The following is a 22,509-nucleotide window of genomic DNA, read 5'->3' as shown; positions in this document are numbered from 1 at the left end:
AGAAAAATAATTTATTTACATATCCCTCTTTACACCAAGGATATTGCAGACTATTTTATCTGTCTATCTATCTATCCTCTTTTGAGTGCCAATTTTTTTCTTTACTTTAAAGTATTTCCTGCAAATCATTGAACTTTAGTTAATAGAGAAGAGATCTTCATTCTTTGGTATAGATGCATAATGCTCCATTGTTTGGGTATACAATGCTTTACAAACCATTTGCCTTTGGATGAGCATGTCTTTTGCCCGTAAAACTTATATTACAAATGATCGATACATTTGTAGCCTCTGCCATAATTCTAATATTTTTAAGACATTTTAATAAAAACATATCAAAACCATATCATGTCCCTTCCTATATTCTTAAATTATATTCATTACTTAGTATATTTTTAATTAATGGCAGTTGTTGAAACTCCAAATATGTTACTGGTGCCATTTGTATCCACCATAGACAACAGTCACATTCTATGCTTTACAATGCTCATGTTTAATTATTATACTTTGAATCTGGTTCCTTTATGTTAAAAGCCCAGTTTTAGATAGAGTGGGTTACTTAAATCTCACATTCTCCTTATGGTGGGATTATAGCATTTCCCTCCTTTAAATGTGAAGCACTGAGGCTTAGAAGGGTTAATTAACTTGACCAAGGTCACTCAGTTAATAATTGATGAATCCATGACTTGTATCTGGCTGACTTCAAATATCACTTTATTAACCACTATGCTATGCTCACAAGAACATTTTATTTCTCAGGGAAGTTTGGATTTTCAGTGTATGCACATGTCAACATAATTATGTCATCATTTTTTGTTCAATTTTGAAAGAAGAAAGTAACAGAAAGAGATTAGAGTATAAAAAGGAAAACAGGGAGGAAAAAAGGAGTGTCACTCCCTTGCTTTCAGAAACAACCTCCAATTAGAGGGGTTTTTTTTCCTACTTCCTGAAAGCCTTTTATCTCCCTTGAATGCATATCTAAATTATATATAATCATACTTACAAAAGGTAGAAGAAAACTTCAGGAGGGCATCTGGAGACACTCGACCTGGCCTGCAGCAATAACCTCTGGATTTGCTTGCTTCCTCGCTCAACTCTCTTCATTCCATTAACCACACAACAGTCAGACGATCTCTTAAAATACATAAATAAGACAATATAACATAGGGGTGAAAACTCTCCACTTGCTCGAACTATATTTAGAATTGGCCCGCAAGGATCTATATAATGTAGTCCAGGTCCACCTTGACACCTCTCCAACTTGATACCCTACAAAAGCCCTTCAGTCCCTCTGCTCCATACTCATGGCTTGTTCCCAAACACCCCAGGCTCATCCTTGTCTCCAAGTGTTTACACTGGCTGATTCCTCTGCTTGGAGTGCTCTTACTCCAAACTTAATGCAGAACTTCATCTTTCATAATTGTTTACGCTCCAGTATCATCTTTGCCAAAATAAATTCTTTGATTACCCTCTTTAAACTTACTCTCTTCCTTCTCCCCTTCTCCAGAATATACTACCGTCTCCTTTGCTTTATTTCTCTCCATAGCACTTCTAGCTCTCTGAAATTGTATGATTGTTATTATTATTTTATTTTTGTATTATCCATCCCTCTCTCCACCTCTCCAAAAAGGGCAGGGGTTGTTTCTGTATCATTCATCCCTGCATTATCTGCATCTACAATAGTACCTGGAATAAACATTTATTGAATAAATGAATGAATAAATCCCAAAGTTGGAGATAGAGATAAATTTAGAGATGTGTAATTTCTATTTAAACACAAATGAAGGATTTATATTGGGAGAGTTTTTCATTTGTTATACTCTGTTGATTATGAGGGGAACATTCTGAGTGCTCTCCGGTAGTCTATCAATCCTACTTTCCTGAAGCTCACTCCTCAGTTTGTAGATATGCTGAGAACTATGATTGTCTCCACAATCCAGAGTAAATGAGCAAAGCACTCTCTAGTCGTGGAATATCACTGCTTCCCTGTGGCTTGTAGGAAAGAATTCATGCTTCTTTTAATGGCAAATAAAATTACTCTGTTTAATGAACTTATTTCCAAGCCTCTTTTAAAACAGGCAATATTTTGTTCAATAACCATATGCAAAATGAGGACACAAACTAAGAAACCAAGTATTTTTATCACTTTAAGATCCTATTTTATCTCAGCAAACCCACTTAACACTGTGGAAATAACTTAGCAAAACCTCAGTGTTGAGTAAATGAACAAAACAATTAATTAATGAAGGAAAGAAGCAGCTGCATGGGGAACAGAGATGCTTTTTACATTTTTAAAACTCACAGCACTGAAAACATCTGATTATATAAAATAAGTATTCAAATAAACATGCGTTAGGTTTTTGAGGCTCAAAAGGTCTGCCAGAATAAATCATCAAATCCCACGTCTTTACGGATAGCCTGCATTTCATTCAAAATTCCAGAACCCCAGCTATCTCCATGTTTCATCAAGGAAATTAATTTTTAGTAAAAGTGAATAAATGAAGAATCATAGAAACATTCTTCTAGATTAAAATCCCTTTCAATGAATTCTATCTCCTATCATCGTATAACTACCTTCATAGTCCAGGCCATCATTTAATCACGAATTATGTAATTGACTCTAGACTGGTCAATTCTCTTTTTCCAACTTTTTCTTCTCTAATTTATACTTTACACTTAAATTACATTATTTTTTCACAAAACTTTGGTTACATGATTTCCAAGATCAAAAATGCAGAATAATGGTATTGACTTTTAATTAAATGGATGCTACTCTATTAGTGAATGTAATTGTGGCTTTAGTAAGAGACAAATGACAAAATTTGAATGGCCTAACACAATAGAAATATTTCTTTCTCATGCAGCTGTATTAGTAATTCTAGTTGGATGTCTTTCCTCCAAGTAGTGACTTACATATTCAGACTCTTCCCATATTGTGGCTCTATCTTCTTTTAGTGTGGGACTCCCACATTTACTGTAGGGATTGTCTACATTTCCTTCAGCCAGAGAGAAAATAAACGGGATAATGTGTGGGAGGTTTTAAGGCTCTGGGTCTAGAAACAGTTCTCATTATTTGTCATATTTTTTCAATCCAAACTTAATCACACACCATATGTAACTGCCAGAGAGGCTGCAGAATGTAGTCTCAGTCTTCTGCAAGGAAGATGAAAAGAGATGGTATCTCTATCTTGCTTCTATTTGCCCTACATTTCTAACCAAACAGACTCTCTTTCCAACAGACATGCCTTAAAAATCGGCCTTTACCTGGAATGAGTTTCCCATGGTTATTGCAGTGACTAAATTAGGTCCATAAACTATTGTTTAAATTCTATGAACCATTCCAAATACTTCCATCATACTCCCATTTTGCTTAGGTAAGCCAAAATCAGTAAGTCATTCCTCTTTATCAAGAATCTTCACTAATATGCTTTTCCTATAGCGTTATGCTTGTTCTTTCCTGCTCAAAATTAAAAGCAAATAGAACAATTCAGTTAGACAAGTTTTTTTCTGAAACAGATGTCACTCCAAATATGTGCCTTTGAGGTCACTCTTAAATCCTACAGGACCTTCAAAAACCACTACCTATTAGTTTCTTCTAACATACCGTGAGTGACTCACCTCCAAACATCTTTTTGCCTGTGCATGCTACTCCCATATTTATATTCACATTCTATATTTACTGAATTTAAGTTAATTTCTAGTCACTGTTCTGGTAGAAGTATATTTTCCAGAGCAATTATATGGACTTTCAGTTTTTAATTTAGTTCAATTCAACCTGCCACATATAATTACCTGTTTTTTTTTTTTTCTCAAGGAGCTTATCAGATGACTGACATCAAGATGACTTCCCCTTTATATTCTTCTCTGTGTCAGGAATTAGTGTTTGAAGAATAAAGAGGGAGAAAAAGAAGTATAAGCAGATGTTGAAAAGCCAAACACAAATGACTATAAACTATATCACTCTATTTATATGACATTCCCTAAAAGGCAAAACTGTAAGTATTAAAAGTTGGTTATTTGTTGCCGAATGCTGGGGTAAAGGCATGAGATTGACTATAAAGGGAAAGAAGGCAACACTTTAGAATGATGAAAATCTTCTGTATCTGGTTGGTGGTTTCACAAGTGTAAACATTTGTCAAAATTCATCAAAGTGAAGAAGAACAAATGAATCCCAAAGTTAGCAGAAGGAAGGAAATAGCAAAGATCAAAGCAGAAATAAATGAAATAGAGACTAAAGATACCGTAGAAAAGATCAATGAAACCAAGAGCTGTTTCTTTGAGAAGAAAACAAAATTCATAGACCTTTAGCCAGACTCATGAAGAAAAAGAGAGAGAGGGAGCTCAAACGAAATCAGAAACAAAAAAGGAACCATTACAACTTATGCCACAGAAATATAAAGGATCATAAGACATTACTACAAACAATTATACACCGACAAATTGGACAACCTAGAAGAAATGGATAAATTCCTAGAAACATACAAACTTCTAACAGTAAATGAGGAAGAAATAGAAAATCTGAGTAGACCAATTACTAAGAAAGAGATCAATCAGTAATCAAAAACCTCCCAAGAAACAAAACTCCAAGATTAGATGGTTTCACTGGTGAATTATACCAAACATTCAAAGAAGAATTAATACCAATCTTTCTCAAACTTCCAAAAAATAGAAGCAGAGGGAAGAATTCCTAACTCCTGTTATGAGGCCAGCATTACCCTAATAGGAAAACCGGAGAAGGATGCCACAAAAAAAGATGAATTACAGGCCAATATTCCTGATGAACATAGATGCTAAAATCTTTGACAATATATTAGCAAATCAAATTCAACAATACATTAAAAGGATCATACTCTGTGATCAAGTGGCATTTATTCCAGGGATGAAAGGATAATTCAACATCCACAAATCAGTCAATGTGATACACCGCATTAACAAAAAGAAGGATAAAAATTAGATGATCATCTCAATAGATGCAAAAGGGGATTCAACAAAATTCATCATCAATTTATGATAAAATCCCTCAAAAAGGGGGGTATAGAGGGAATGTATCTCAGCATAGTAAAGACTATAAATGACAAGCCCACAGCTAACATCATACCCAACAGTGGAAAGCTAAAAGCTCTTCCTCTAAGATCAGGAACAAAACAAGGATGCCCACTCTTCCATTTTTATTCAACAAAGTATTGGAAGTCCTAGCCAGAGCAATTAGGCAAGAAAAAGAAATAAATGGCATCAAAATTGGAAAAGAAGAAGTAAAATTGTCACTATTTGCAGATGACAAGGTACTGTATATAGAAAACCGTAAAGACTCCACCAAAAACTGTTAAAACTAAGATATGAAGTAAATAAAGTTGCAGGATACAAAATCAATATACAGAAATCTGTCATGTTTCTATGCACTAATAATGAACTATCAGAAAGAGAAATTCATAAAACAATCCCATTTACAATTGCATCAAAAGGAAAAAATACCTAGGAATAAATTTACCCAAGGAGGTAAAAGACCTGCACACTGAAAACCAAGCCATTGTTGAGAGAAACTGACAAAGACACAAATCAATGGAAAGACATTTCATGCTTATGGATGGGAAGAATTAATATTGTTGAAATGTCCATATTACCTAAAGCCATCTAAAGATTTTCACAGAAATAGAATAAACAATCCTAAAATTTGTATAGAACCACAAAAGACGCAGAACAGCCAAAGCAAACTTGAGAAAGAAGAACAAAGTTAGAGGTATCACATTCCCTGAATTCAAACTATATTGCAAATCTATAGTAATCAAAACAGTATGGTATCAGCATAAAACAGATACACAGATCAATGGAACAGAATAAAGAGCCCAGAAATAAATCCACACATATAGGGTCAATTAATGTATGACAGAGGAGCCAAGAATCTACAGTAGGGAAAGGACAGTCTCTTCAATAAATGGTGTTGGGAAAACTGGGCAGCCACTTGCAAATGAATGAAACTGGACCACTATCTTACAGCATAAATAGAAATTAACTCAAAATGGACAAAGACTTGAATGTAAGATGTTAAACCATAATACTCCTAGAAGTAACGTAAGTGATAAGCTTCTTTGACCTTGGACTTGGGGATTATTTGTTGGATTTGACACTAAAAGCAAAGGCAACAAAAGCAAAAATAAACAAGCAGGACTACATTAACCAAAAAACCTTCTGCACAGCAAAGGAAACCACCGAGAAAATGAAAAGGAAGCATACTAAATAGGAGAAAATATTTGCAAATCATATATATGATAAAGGGTTAACATCCAAAATATATAAAGAACTCATAAACTCAATAGCAAAAACACAAACATTCCAATTAAAAAGCGGGCAGAGGATCTGAATAGCGATTTTTCCAAAGAAGACACATATGGCCATCAGGTACATGAAAAGGTGCTCAACATCACTAATCATCAGGAAAATGCAAGTCAAAATCACAACGATATATCACCTCACAACTGTTAGAATGGCTATTATCAAAAAGACAAGAAACAAAAATTGTTAGCAAAGATGTGGAGAAAAAGGGAACCCTTGCGCGCTGTTGGTGGGAATGTAAATTGGTGCAGCCACTATGGAAAACAGTATGGGAATTCCTCAAAAAAATAAAAATAGAAGTACCATTTGATCCAGCAATTCCTCTTCTAGGTGTTTATCCAAAGAAACCAAAAACACTAACTTGAAAAGATATATGCATTTCCATGTTCACTGCAGCATTATTTACAATAGCCATGATATGGAAACAACTTAAGTATCCATTGACAGATGAAAGGATAAAGAAAATGTGGTGTATATATATACACTGGAATATTATTCAGATATAAAAAAGAAGGAAATCTTGCAATTTGCAACAACATGCATGGAACTTGAGGGCATTATGCTAAGTGAAATCAGTCACAGAGAAAGACAAATACCATATGATCTCATTTATATATGGAATCTAATGAAGAATAAAACTAGCTCATAGATGCAGAGAGCAGATTGGAGGTTGCTAGAGGCAGAGGTTGGGTGGGAGAAATAGATGAATGGAGTCAAAAGGAACAAACTTCTAGTTATTAAATAAATACGTCATGGGGATGTAATTTACAGCATGGCACTGAAGTTAATAATACTGTATTGCATATTTGAAAGTTGCTAATAGAATTGATCTTAAAAATTGTCATCAGAAGAAAAAATATTCTGTAGCTATGACATGTTACTATATAGAGATATTAACTAGACTTATTGTGTGATTGTTTCACAATATATACAAATATCAAATCATTATAATGTATACCTGAAATATATGTAATCTTGTATGTCAATTATACCTCAATAAAAAATATATATACGTATGTGTGGATTAAATGTGACCAAAGTTTGTATAAAGCTATATAGTTTTTTCCCCAAATGACAAGAAGCTATTCACATTTCTAGAAAGCACATGATTTTTCAAGTAAAATGTATCATCTTCTGTGTTGTTTCCATTAGTTTTTTTTTTTTCCTACCTTAAAAGGTTTGGTTTCGGGGCTGGCCCCGTGGCCGAGTGGTTGAGTTCACACACTCCGCTGCAGGCGGGCCTGTGTTTCGTTGGTTTGAGTCCTGGGCGCGGACATGGCACTGCTTGTCGAGCCACGCTGAGGCAGCATCCCACATGCCACAACTAGGAGGACCCACAACGAAGAATATACAACTATGTACTGGGGGGCTTTGGGGAGAAAAAGGAAAAAAATAAAATAAAATAAAAGGTTTGGTTTCCCAGTGAGAGGATGAATGAAAAAAATGTACGTCTACTTATAAAAATCAATAAAATTCATTAACCTCTCAAAAAATATTTCATCAAACAACATATTTAAATGCAGTGCATTTTTCTCTATTTAAATTATAGCTAAATAAACTTGAAAAAATTCTACATGATAATGCCAAAAATATTCGTATTAAAGTAATTTTCCATGATAACTCCACTCAACTTTTCCAGCCTACCCGAGATTATAAAACCTATAGATTAACTACTGTAGGCTGCATTAAGACTTCTCAAATCTATGAAACAGATTGTTGTGGTTTTACTCTTTGCTTATAATAAACTTTATGTTTCCGTCTACTGGAGAGCTACTCATCTTCATAGAACCAACTGACATCTGTATTTATATCTATCTGTTTGTCTATCGATTCTTTCCACCTACCTACCAATACATTTTACTCTCTCCACTTCAAAGTAATCTCGTGTATCTCCATAACTATTGTGACATTGATTCTCTAATCCTAGTCCGTTCTATATTCCTTGCTGATAACACAAAACACATACATGATCAATACAATTCAAAGTGCTAGCCTCAGTGTTTTAGGATGTGCGTATTACGAATCCCGGTACCCTCTCCGTCTTAATCACTGAGAACATCATTGTTTTTATCCATTCATTCCCCTAAAGAAGAGTTTCCTTTTCTAAAAATTTAATTCAATCAGTTTTATCTAATATTTCTAAAGACTGCCACATCTTCCTCTGGCCAATTATGTCTATAGATTTGTTATGCAAAGCATCTTCCCCCAACTGACACAGTTAAAGTCTAATTAGCAGAGCCATTCATTACAGCCCTCCTCCAGGGAGCTGTGGCTGTGAGGAGCGATGCTAGTGAAATATGCGAGTGTCTGGGGCTTAATCCTTAAACGTTCTGAGCAACTTGGGAAATCAAACTGCCTCCTAATAATACTGTTTCCCTAACATAGGAGTTCAGATAGCCAGCTCAGCTTTTTTTTTTTTTTTTTTTTGAGGAAGATTAGCCTTGAGCTAACTGCTGCCAATCCTCCTCTTTTTTTTGCCTAGGAGGACTGGCCCTGAGCTGACATCCGTGCCCGTCTTCCTCTACTTTATATGTGGGATGCCTACCACATCATGGCTTGCCAAGCGGTACCATGTCCGCACCCAGGATCCAAACTGGCCAACCCCGGGCCACTGAAGCAGAACGTGAGAACTTAACTGCTGAGCCACTGGGCTGGCCCCAACCAGCTCAGCTTTTATTCAGGCTTCTGTAATAGAAATATTGTCCTGGGTTCAAGAAGAGACAATCATCTTCCTCTAAGAAAGTGTTAAAGACAATTGGTTTCTTTTTAGCTAAATGTTGGAAAAATCTTCTTGGGCCAAAATATTTTATGAAATATATATTTGTTACATGAATGAGTAAATGAATGAATGAATAAGATAATTTGAGGAATGTGTAGGGGGAGAGCTTCTGCTTTCTTGTGACTTTTTTCCTTTCTAGCTTTTCAATTTTTCTTCTAATAAGGATGCAAATGCTCCAGAGATATTGAATCACAAGAATTAGATAAAAATATGGAGATCTCAGACACTTAAACTTATTATTCTGTTCCGCCAAAGCACTGGATTTGGCAGGCATTTCAGATATTTGAATTCACGGAATTTTTGAAACCATCACATAGAATATGGTTGTGTGCGTATGTTTTTCTATGTGTGTGCGTGTGTGTATTTTACTATCTGCAGATTAACTTCATTTACTGCAGATTTTTCTCAACTTTGAGGTTGACAGGCCCCCAGAAACTGGTACAATATCCAATTTCTAGTTCCTAGTATCATAGCATTTCCAGGACATTCACACTCAGGTATGGGAACATATGTTTTATAGCTTCTAACATATGAATTGGTATTTTATAGCTTCTAACATATGAATTGGTAAGAAAGACGAATCATTTTGAGAAATGTGTATTTTCTGTTTCTACAAAAAACATTTTAAGGAAATGACATCATCTTTTTTTTTGTTTTTGTTTAATTCATAAACAAGTTACACATAAGCATATACACTTAGACAAATTGATTGTGACCCAATTGTTTACTTATTCCATTGTATAGTTTGAATTACAAGTGTTCCTTTCACAGATACTGTAATTAATTCTCTGTGGGTACAAAGAAATCTTGATGTTAATCACAAACAACACTGGTTAGCAGAATGTAAGGTGAAGGAAAATGTTTTAGATTTTAGAATCTAAACTCTATTACACCAAGTATAAAATTTATACATACACTTATACGTAAGTGTAATATTTTTTTTCATTCAAGAACAAAAACTAAATTTATTTGCCCTGTGGGTGGCAATGTGATAATTCTCTCTTTGCTGTTGCTCTAACAAATACAATAATACTAGGAAGCAATTAAATTAAATTAATTATATTAAGTAAAATATTAAACAGTCTAAATAACTGTAGAGTCAAACAAAAAAGGATTTCCGTTACGTGGTCCGTTAGATCAAGAAGTCAGTATTTATTACTTTGTTCTTTTTTTTAACAAACAAAAATAAGTTGTACAGAAGAAATTCTTTTATAAATTAAAATCTGTCTTGGGTTTGTAGTTAATTATGGTTTGTTTGTTGTAACAAATTCTTTATGAATATACATAAGTCTATATTTCCCATTATGTTTTAATTATACAGTCTTTAGAAGAAGGAACTCACTAGTGAAATCGGCTATAAAAATTGTAGATCGTCTGCAAAACCACTCAAATTAAACCATCATATTTTAAAACGTGATTCTTATAGGATTTGAGGATTTTAATACATATTTTTAGCTTAGCTATTGTTTCCTTATGGAAAAGATATCAAATGTGAAACCATTTGTGTATAGTTTAAAATTGAATTTTAGACAAATTTTGTGTGAAATATAGACATGAACATGTGAAATTTCAATATCTATGTTATTTGCAAGCAGTGGCGTTGTCTAATAAAGAAGTCCCATATTTCCTTGTAAAGGATTATTTATCCTAAAATATTTAGCTTTTCACATTTTGTCCTCCTTATGTTTCAATGATAGATTGTAACATTCTTATCAAATGCATATTGTCTAATCCATATTGGGGAAAATGACTTCTTATTATCTGAATGTATATTCCCAGGTGAATACTCAGGGTGTGTGTGCTGAATTATATTAAGAAAATGCAGTGTTTCCAGGGAATCCAGCAAATCCGGAAATAAAATTCATGAACTAAATTTAATTCAACAACTTCTATGTGCATGCGTGTATTGTGCTATTTGTCTATATAGAGACGTGATTGTGACACATTCCTTTCTTCAGGGAGATGATACTCTAGTAGGGAGGCTTAAATATAACTTTATCCGTACCATGTATCAGAATCTATCACAGAATGTTTTCTTAAAATGGATCAGTATAGATGAGCTAAATATCTCTAGTCGGTGTCACAAAGATTGAGTCCAAATTATTTAGTTTATCTCTGAAAATGAAGGAATTACAACAGTGCCTGACACGTAGTAGGCAATTAAAAATATTTATTGAGAGAAAAAAGACTAAATTAATAAAATATAAATAAAAAAGGAGTTGGTATTTGGACTTAGTCAAACTGCAGCATTTTGATAGACAAGGTAATAAGAGTGCTGTTTGAATAATTTTCTAGGGGAAAGTAAATTTAGGATTGTTATGAGAAATACCTATTATAAAAATTTTAAGTTCTTTCATCTGAGAGTTAAAGAACCCCTGATACTAAAACTCAAAGTAGAAGACTTCTTATATAGCATGCTTAAATTCCCCATAATAATAATTTCTTAATTTTTTTCTAAATTGCATAATAAAGCATAATAAATCCTAGTGCAGTAGGGGAAAGAAAAATACCCAGGCTTTTCAGGCATTGTAAGATACTGGCTCTGATTGGCAGTTCTAAGGGATTCAAATGTTCCTGAGAGGCACAGGTCTGAGTGAGGGCTAATGGAAGTCAGCTAACAAATGTTATGTTGGCCTGAGTTCTTCTCTTAGTGGGCCCAGTGTGCTCAGAGACCTACCCTGTATTTTTCTAGTTCCTGATATACATTTGGACTACATACTGAACAAGAGGTGGAATTACCACATTGGCTCCCTGAACCACGGAATGAAAGATATTATAGTAGGAAACTCTAAGTGGATAATCTAAAAATTTCCCTCTCTGCCAGATCGTTACCTCAAAAGTAATATTCAGGGACTTCCACATCTCATAAACATGGAGAAAGAGTGATTGGATTTACCATCCCAATTGAAACAACCAAAAAATGAACTAATGGTATTCATGGCACTGGACTTCAGACAATGAAAGGCAATAATCCCTACGAGACAGGAAACAAGTGAGGTAAGATTTAGGATTTGCCAATTGTCTTGAGACTATTTCTAGGCTGAAATGCAGGGAGGGCAGAGCCAGACAGAGTCTCTGTGTTGAGGAGAAGAAGTTGATTGTCTGGTGAGAACAAGATGACTTGAGTTAACAGAAAAGGCACCCAAGAGGAGAGAGCAACACAAAGACAGATATCTGGAGCTCTGCAGAATGTCCCATTTGAGTATTCAGTTGAGTACTGATAAGTGAATCTATGTACTACCAGAGTCTGGGAAAGAATCGCTTGAAAGGATTAGGGGTAACAATTTTCAGTAATCACACAGGACAAGGGCTAATGCCTGTTCCCAATATCCTGATTAGAAAAACTCATAGTTAATAGGACACAATGAGGAGTAAAGGGTAGCTCCTGCTTCACTATTAGGGGATAAGTGGCCCTAGACTGAGCACCGATTTAGACCCAACTAACAAGTGAATGAGTTTAAAAGGATCAAACTTATTTCACATTACTTGTGTGCCAGAGCAAATCACAGGAACCTGTAGAGGAATATTCCTCTAAAATATTTATAAACCAATAAGTTAGCATTCATAATATCTGGCATCCAATCAAATATTATTTGGCTTAGAAAGAAGTAGGAAAAATATAAACCAAAATGAGGAGAAAATCAATCAAAACTGAAACTGACCCAGAAGTAATTCAGATGTTAGAATTGGCAGAGAAAACATTAAAAATTATTAAAATTGTATTCCACATGTATAAGTAGTTAAGTAGAGACAGGGAAGATTTAAAAGGTACAAAGAAAACAGAGATGAAAACTACTGTAGTGGGAGATGAAAACTACATTAATAGGCTTATTGACATAGTTATTGCAGAAGAAAACATTACTGAATTTGAAGACATAATAATTATCCAAAATGTAAAGCACACCCATGCAAAGTATTTTTAAAAATGAACAGAGTATCAGTGAACTATAAGACAACATCATGCAGTCTAATATACATGTAAAATTGTTCCTGAAGCTGGGGGTGGGATATAAAAAATACTTGAAAGAATAATATCTAAAATTTTCCCAAAGTCAATGAGAGTTACTGTAGGGAAGGAAAAAAAACGCCTTCCTTCTTCAACCTCCTAGGTTCTAGGCCTGGTGCCTGGAAATTAAAATGACGAAGACAGATTAAGGAGAGAAAAACAGAGTTTATCAACAAGTGCACTGTGCGTACCTGTGGGAGAAACCTAGTGATGTGTAACTCAAAAAGATGATTAACACTGGGGATATATAACATCTTAACAAAGAGCAATAAATTTTGTAAGGAAGCGACAAGACAAAGAAAATGGATTTAGACTTTTAGGGGCAGCAAACTCTGGGAAGGTAGATAAATAGAGGAAACTAATAGAAGCTAAGGGTAATTTTAGCTAAGTTTGTTTGCAGATGCTTCTCAGTGCCAGCTTTCTGTATTCTTCATGACCATAACACTCCTCTGAAAGAAGGGATTTATGTTGGTCTTCATTTCTCAGACATTTGTGCTTATAGTCAGATAAGGGAAACTCTGGGAAGACTTCTTTCTGCATCTCTTGTTGGTTATCAAGTGCCTACAATTGGGGGGCATAGTCTCATCATCTACATTACAAACACACATATTCAAGAAGCCCCAAAAAATCCAAGTGCAAGAAACATGAGAAAAACCCAAAACAAGGCACATCACAATCAAATTGCTCAAAACAAATAACAGAGAAAAAAAATCTCAAAAGTAGTCAGAGTAACAAGACAAATTACGTACAGGAACAAAGACAAGAGCAATAGCACATTACTCAAGTGAACAACGTGAGTGGGAGCATGGTGGGGCAATAAGTTGAAAGTACTGAGGAGGGAAACTTATTAATTTAGAATTCTATACTTGACAAAATATTTTTCAAAATGGAAGGCAAAAGAAAGACTTTGTCAGAAAGGCAAAAGCTGAAGGAATTAATCTCAAGCAGCCTCCCACTGAAAGAAATGTTTAAAGATATCTGTTAGGGAGAAGTAAAATCATACTAGAGGGAAAATAATGAAAAACACTGGAAACAGTAATGGTGATGACATGTTCATGTGTATTTATACACATATGTATACTTTTATTTAAGTGTCTTTAAAGGATAATTGACTAATAAATAATAAAAACAATGTAGTGGGACGCATAAGTAAAAGTAAAATGCATGACAAAATTATCAAAAAGGTCAAAAGGAAGAAATGGAAGTTTGCAATTCTAAGGTTCTCATACTACTTGAAATTTGGTATAATACCATTCAAGGGGGACTGAGTTAAGGTAAGATGGTATACCATAAATATTCTAAAACAACTACTAAAAAAATCCACAAAAACAGAAAAGGAAAAACTATGATTTATAGCTAATATGCCCTCAAAAAAGAAGAAAATGGAATTATAAAAAAATCGATGAATACAAAAGAAAGCAGAAAAATTGAAAAACCACAGATGTAAAAATTAGAATACAACAAGATGATAGATACAGAACTGATCATAACCATGAATATCCAATAACCACATTAAATGTAAAGAATATGAATATCCTAATTAAAAGGTAGAGATTGCAAGATTCTATTTAAAAAGGAAGAACTAACTCTCCACTGCCTATAAGACACACTTTAAATAAGATAACACAAATGGATTAAATAAAGGGATTGAAAAACATAACATGCTAACTAATGAAAGGAAAGTTAAAGTGGCTATCTTAATATCAGATAAAGCAGATTCAAAGCTACCAGTATCAAAAGGAATAAAGAGATCATTTCAAAATGAGAAAAGGGTCAATTATTCAAGAAAATATATCAACTATACATATTTATGTTCCTTATAAGAGTGTTTCAAAATACATAAAGCAAAACTTTCTTAGAACTCAAAGTAAAAATAGACACAGTCACAATTACAGTCTTAGATTCAAACACCCTTTTCTCAATAGACTAATAGAAAAAGTAGACAGAAAATGAGTGTATAGAAAATTTGAACAACAAAGTTAATCAACTTAAATGATTTTTTTGAACACTCCACAAAGTAATAGAAAAATACACATTCATTTCAGTTACATAAAGTGCATCAAATATGAATCATATATTGGGTGTAAAACTAGTCTCAAAATATTTAAAAGATTCAAGTCATAGTCACACATACAGTAATTAGAAGTCAATAACAAAGAGAAAAGATCTGAAAAATCCACTAATATTTGAAAGCTAAATAGCACGCTTTTAAGTCAAAGGAGAAATCAAAAAATAAATTAAAGCATATTTAATTACTGCATATTTAAATGCTGAGTGAAAACAAAAACACAATATTTTAAAATTTAAGGATGCCCTTCAAAAGAGTAGTTAAAGGGAAATTTATAGCACTAAAAGTACATACTAGAAAAGAAAAAAAAACTCATATCAATGATCACAGCTCCCACCTTAAAATTTGAGGGATAAAAAAGAGCAAGTTAAATGGAAATTAAGAGAAGGAAAGAAAATTATAAAGATTGGAGTGGAAATAAATGAAATAAAAAACCAGGAAAAAACAAAAGAGAAGAGCAATTAAAACAAAAGTTCTTTATTTGACCTTTGTAACGATCAATAAAACTGATAAATTGTTAAGCTGACTGATCAGAACAGAGAGAGAACACAAATTAACAGTATCTGGAATGAGAGAAGTTAAGTCACTATAAAATCTTCAAATATTAAATATATAGGAATATTATGAATGATTTCATGCCAATAAATTCAACAACTCACAATGGACAAAATCTTTAAAAGACACACACTATCAAAACTTATGCAATAAGAAATATATAGCCAAAATAGCCTATCTCTCTTCCAGAAATTTAATTTTTAATTTAAAATATCTCTACAAAGAATGATCTATTCCCATGTGGCTGTATGCTCTATAACAAATACTTAAGAAAGAAATGGCAATTCCACACAACTCTTCCAGAAATTGAAAAGGAGTCGTTACTCTTCTTTTGTTTTGTCTGTTTGGTGAGGAAGATTAGCCCTGAGCTAACATCTGTTGCCAATTTTTCTTCATATTTTTTTCCTCCCCAAAGCCCCAGTATATAGTTGTATATCCTAGTTGTAGGTCATTATAGTTCTTCTGTGTGAGATGCCACTACAACCTGGCTTGATGAACGGTGTATATGTCTACACCCAGGATCTGAGTCAGTGAGCCCCGTGCTACCGAAGCAGCGTGTGCAAACTTAACCATTCAGCCATGGGGCCAGCCCCAGGAGCCAGTACTCTCAATTCATTCTATATGTTTAACTTTTACTTTATACCAAAACCAGAAAAGGATGTTATAGGAAAAGAAAACTCTAAACTGATATCTCTTGTGAATAGGGACACAAAAATTCTAAACAAAATTTTAGCAAATCAAATCTGACAGTATATAAACTGAATATGATATCATGACCAAGTGACATTTATCCTAAGAATGCAAGCTTGGATTAACCTTCAAAAATCAATCAATGTGATTTAGTATATTTATAAACTAAAAAAAAGGAAAGGAAAAGAAAGTCTCAATAGGCATAGAGAATAAAGAAACAGAGCCTATTTATTTCAAAAAGAGTGGATTTTATAAATTTTTAAAGGCATTGAAAAGTTTGGAGTTGTGAAAGTCACGTTAGCTCTGTTTTGGGTATCTTTTTCTTATCTCTAAAGTTATTACTTTGGTATATTTTAAAAATATTTTCCTGGTTTAGTATCGCCTTAGATTTTAAGTTACTTTAAAAGTAGAGTTTTCAGAGCTTTTATGATTTGATTTCTAGATCAGCAAACCCAACATGCATGTGCAGGATTGTAATAAGGCTTTCGTCAGTCAATGGTTTAACCATATGTCTGTGTCCAGCATCATTTTATTTATTTATTAAATTTATTAATTTATTTATTTTTATTTATCTTTTTTTTGAGGAAGATTAGCCCTTAACTAACATCTGCTGCCAATCCTCCTCTTTTTGCTGAGGAAGATCGGCCTTGGGCTAACATTTGTCCCCATCTTCCTCTGCCTTATATGTGGGATGCCACCACAGCATGTCTTGATGAGTGGTGTGTAGGTAGGTGCCAGGGATCCAAACTGGCAAAACCTGAGCTGCCGAAATGAAGTAGAACACAAGCACTACTTCATAGGGCTGGCCCCTCCAGCCTCACTTTTTTGATAATTTAGTGGTCCATTACACTCAGCATACGGGAATCTGCATAGATTTGATAATGTAAACACATTTCCCAAACCAGGCTAAAGAAATTGGGAAACAATGTCTAACTGAACTCAAATGATAATTGTGTTACACAGGACTTTCACCAATTTCTGGTTATTCTCAACCTTAGGATGCACAGAGTGATGTATTTTCCTGCTTTCAAGTTAGTTGTCACCAAATAAGTAGTACTGTTCAACCAACTGTAAGAAACGGTGGCATGTGCTTTTTTAGGACACACAGATACAGAAATAGTAATGTTTGTCAGTCCTCAACCCCCCAGATGTCTGTCCTAGCTCTGGTGAAGCCAGGAGAACAGCCCTGAGATGGTGACATCAGAAGATGATACTGATGATTACATGGAGAAAAGCAACCCCACTAATCCACATAGAACAAACGGCATGAGTGGTCATTAATTATGTTGTTTTATGATACTGAGATTGTGGGACTGTTTGATCCTGTGGCATAACCTAGCCTATTAGGGGAGATACACTTTATGCCAATTTATGTCAGTCCCCGGGGTTGTTTTTGCTACTTTACTGTTTCATGAATCTCGATCCCTGGAAACCACAGTCATAGCCAGTAAGGCAAAAAAAATAAATAAAAATCTAATCTATCTGGCCAAAGGAAAGAGGAAGCAAAATTATGTGGAATGGATTTCTGGTTGTCAACATTAGCTAATTAATTAATTACATGATGGAATATTTACTGTTTTAAAGATACTATGTAAGTCCTTCAGAATGCAGACAAGAAGAAGCCAAAATTCTACGTTTATGAGTCCCTCTGTTCGGAGGTTGATAGATACATATATATGTTACTATATATATTTGTGGTACCACATAAATGCTCTAATTAAAGCTCATATCAGATAGAGAAGAAATACAAAAGAGGTCAGAGGAACAGTAAAGGGAGGAAAATGTATTTCAGAGTTATTAATGAAGAAAGAAAGGACGGGATAAGAAAACAGTATTTACAAGTTCACAGATATTTAAAGAAATGGAAGAAGTTAAGTATAGCTAAATTACAATACTTTTGTGATTAGCATAATTTGAAAATACAGAAGAAGATAGATTATGGATTATAGAGGGCATAAAGTAACTTTGAAATAAGTTTGGGCTCAAATTTGAAAGAAGTTGGAATCATTTCAGTCATTGAGGGATAGGAAGAACATGCTTGCTTTGACTTCTTAAAAGATAACTTGATCAGATGGGACAATTGATTAGAGAAGAAGGAGATTAAGTAAGGAAACTAAGTTGGAGAATATTGAAATAATATGTGAAAGAAATAAGATAATAAATGGATGACAAGGCTGTGAGATGGAGGAAATGAAAAAAACAGGACTTTGGAAACAGGAAAACGGGACTGTGTGTGGAGTAAAGATGAGAAGGAAGTTAAGAGAACTGGTGAAATGAATGTACACTAGGATCTGTCACATGGTAGAGAACAGATTCCAGTGGAAATCAGAGAAGTAGGGAGACAAAGCAAGAATACATGAGTCATATAAACTCAATTCTGGATCTGCCACTTAGTGTCTCAGTGAACAGAACAAATTACTAAGCGACTGTAGGGGAGAAAGACATTTCCTCTACCCACTCTAGGTCCTTCTAGCTAGACAATGAATTAAATGCACATGAGACAGAATAACAGGAGAAAATCAAACAAAGCTTTATAACATGTAGATGTGCAAGAGACTCAGGCAAACTGACTAACTCGCCAAAATGGCTCAAGCTCTCATCTTAAATACCATCCTCACCTAAAGGCAAAAGAGGATGTTAGGGGTAGGGAGAGTCAGTTATGGGAGATTACCAGAAAAGCACAGTAAACAAGAATAAGATTATTATGCAGATTTAAGTCCTTGCCTTCCGCATTGAAAAGAGTTTCTAGAGATAAGGTCATCCCCCCTTCTTCCTGGTACAGAGAGGGAGACATCTTTACAGATGGAGATTTCCTTTACAAATGTGAATATCTCTTACAAAAGGTAACTTCTACTTTTCAGAGTTTCTCTCATGTCTGCAGTTTTTAAAAGTAACCAGGCCAAAATAATCCTCATGCCAAAGAGGGATATCTTGGGGTGGCCAATTCCAGTCCCCCACACTACTCTGAGTTTCAATTACCTCATGCAGACAGTAGGGATGATTGTATCCATCTCATAGGGATAGGGTCGGGGTTACACACACATTTAACAATAATAACAGCTAAAGATTTATTGAACGCTTAATATGTTGTCAGGCACTAAGCGTTTTATGTATATAGTTGACTTTTTTATTACCATTTTACATATGTGAATCTTGGGCACAGAGAGATCCATTTATTTGCCAACTAAGCCAAAATTTAAACATATGCAACATGAAGCTAAGCCCTGCCCCATTCTACTATCACTTGTCACAAAGTACTTAATAAATGTTAGTTTTATAAGCCAAAGTTTTGGAAATTTTGTAATGAAAATTACAGGTGTATTTATTCAATATCCAGCTTGATGCCACTGTTGGGTTCTGAGAGACCAGTTTACACACATTTAGCACAAAATAAAGGCAACATCAGAATGAAGTGATTGTTGAAACCAATGGCATATGGATGAGGCCCTCCAAAGAAAGCCTATGAAGTGTAATAAGGTCTAAACACTGACACTTAAAGAACAAACATATTTGTGCTGTGGATGGAAGGGTAGCCGAGAGAAGTATCTAGCATGCCAACACAAATTTGGTGGATGATAGTGAAAAATTGCTGTAAGCATATCTTTTTCTTTTCTGAATAATTTGGCATTACTATATAAGTGGCTTCTTATTATTATTTTAACTGACCATTGTCCTATTCTATTGGCTATTTGATGTATTTGAAGAACTAAGTGACTTGAAAGTCACAACTACTATTTACAAGTGAAAAGTACATGCCAATATTATTCTCACTCCAAGAAGCATAATTAGTGTTCTCTTTTTTCCAAACATTTCTTCATAAGACCATTCATCTTCTAGCAAAATAAAAGCTCAAAACTTTCTAATTTTTATTTAGTTATCTAAGAATGACTTAAGTCTATCATAATGACTTGACATTTCACTGGTTATAAATAAGGTAAATGGGATCAGCAATGATTCCCTGAGTAATGTAGTAATAGTAAAACACCCCTCCAGAGAATTATTTTTTGAAGTATTAACAAACCATAAATAATTACAGGTTTATACTCTTGGAACAATCTTCTCTTCCCCAAAAATAGTTCAAAGGAAAAAACTTGCCACATTCTTCTCAGGTCATAGAAGTGGTAATGTACACCCTCCTCCAAATAAAACAGGCTTAGCATGAATGGGGCATCTAATGTCATTACATTTAGTTCATTTTTCAAGCCTCAAACTGAGATACAGCCTTGTGAATTCAACTCTTCCACATGATTAGTTTAGGAACTTTCTCTGGGGAGTTCCAGTAAGGGCTTAGGATATAGTTTCATATCTCTGTCTACTCTTATTAGATTTGTAACTATGGGCAAGTAATTTGACTTCTTTAGACTTCGGTTTTCCCATATATAAACCAGAAAAGACAACAATATTTCTCAGAATGAGTTTTGAGACTAAAGGATAGTAATAGAAATCTCTCTGTAAAATATAAAATATAGAATAATAATTATTAACTTTTCTACTATAATTTGAAAAACTTCACCAAAAACTTAAATCTCAAATTACTCATCTTGTTCATGTTGAGACAATGGAGAGAGACCAGTTTACCCAAGGCTGCACATTTATTTAATGCCTGTGATTAGACAAGGGACCTAGTTTATTTGTCTAGAGCATGGAACCATTGCCAATAATTACTCTGCAGTATTTCTTTCTTTTTTTTTAACTTTATATTTTTTGCAACAGTTGAAAGTTTACAACAAAATTGAGAGGAAGATACAGAGATTTCCAATATATCCTCTGCCCCTAAACCTCCCCCTTTATCAACATCACTCACTAGAAGGGTAAATTATTTTTCTTTTTTGGTGAGGAAGATTGTTGCTGAGCTAACATCTATTGCCAACCTTCCTCTATTTTATATGTGGGACGCTGCCACAGCATGACTCCATGAGCTATGTGTATGTCCATGCCCAGGATCTGAAACTGCAAACCCAGGGCCACTGAGGTGGAGCTCACAAACTTAAGCACTACAACACTGGGTGGCCCTAGAATGTACTGGGTTTTTTTCCTTTTTCGTTTTTTTTTTTTTTACCAAAGATGAAACTACATTGACATATCATAATCACTCTAGGCCCATAATTTACCTTAGGGTTCACTTTTGCTGTTGTACATTTATGGGATAGGTTTGGACAAGTGTATAATGACATATATCCATCATTATAGTATCATACAGAGTATTTGTACTCCCCTAAAAATCCCATGTGATCTGCCTATTTATCTCTCCCTTTCTCTACTCCTGGAAACCACTGATCTTTTTATTGTCTACGTGGTTTTACCTTTTCTAGAATGTACTTGGAATCATATAGTTTGTAGTTTTTTCAGATTGGCTTCTTTCACTTAGTAATATTCATTTAAGGTGCCTCCAAGTTTCTCCAAGGGTTTGATAGCTCACTAATTTTTAGCACTGAATAATATTCCATTGTCTGGACATACAACATTTTCTTTATCCATTACCCTACTGAAGAACATCTTGGTTGCTTTCAAGTTTTGGAAGTTATGAATAAAGTTGCTATAAACATCCACATGCAGGTTTTGTGTGGACATAAATTTTCAAGTCCTGTGGGTAAATACCAAGGAATGTGATTGCTGGATCATATGTTAAGGATATTTTTAGTTTTGTAAGAAACTTTCATAATGTCTTCCAAAGTAGCTTTACCATTTTGCATTCCCACTAGCTTTAGTGTTGCTAAAAATATATATACTTATAAAAATAGCTCAGAAAGGAATACATTAATATTTTAATAACTTATTGACTTTTATCTGTTCATATTGCCCTATGCAAAGTGTTAAGAAAAGATTAATTTGTATACCAATGCTCCAACCTTGGAACCGGAAGGCCAAGTAGAGAAACAGATTAGATTCAGACACATGTACACATATGCACCGGCACACACAGACACACACAACACAAATAGAAAATAATTTTAAAAGCAAAATTCAAAATGAAAGATAGTAGAGTTGATAATTAGGGCTGCGATTAGATTAGAACTATAAGAATGAGTTGGGGATTATCAAGGATAGTTGTTTGAAATGTGGAAAATAACATGGTTTGGAGAC

Source organism: Equus przewalskii, chromosome 14, assembly GCF_037783145.1.
Source record: "Equus przewalskii isolate Varuska chromosome 14, EquPr2, whole genome shotgun sequence".
Lineage (NCBI taxonomy): Eukaryota > Metazoa > Chordata > Mammalia > Perissodactyla > Equidae > Equus > Equus przewalskii.
Note: the sequence above shows the minus strand (reverse complement) of the source record.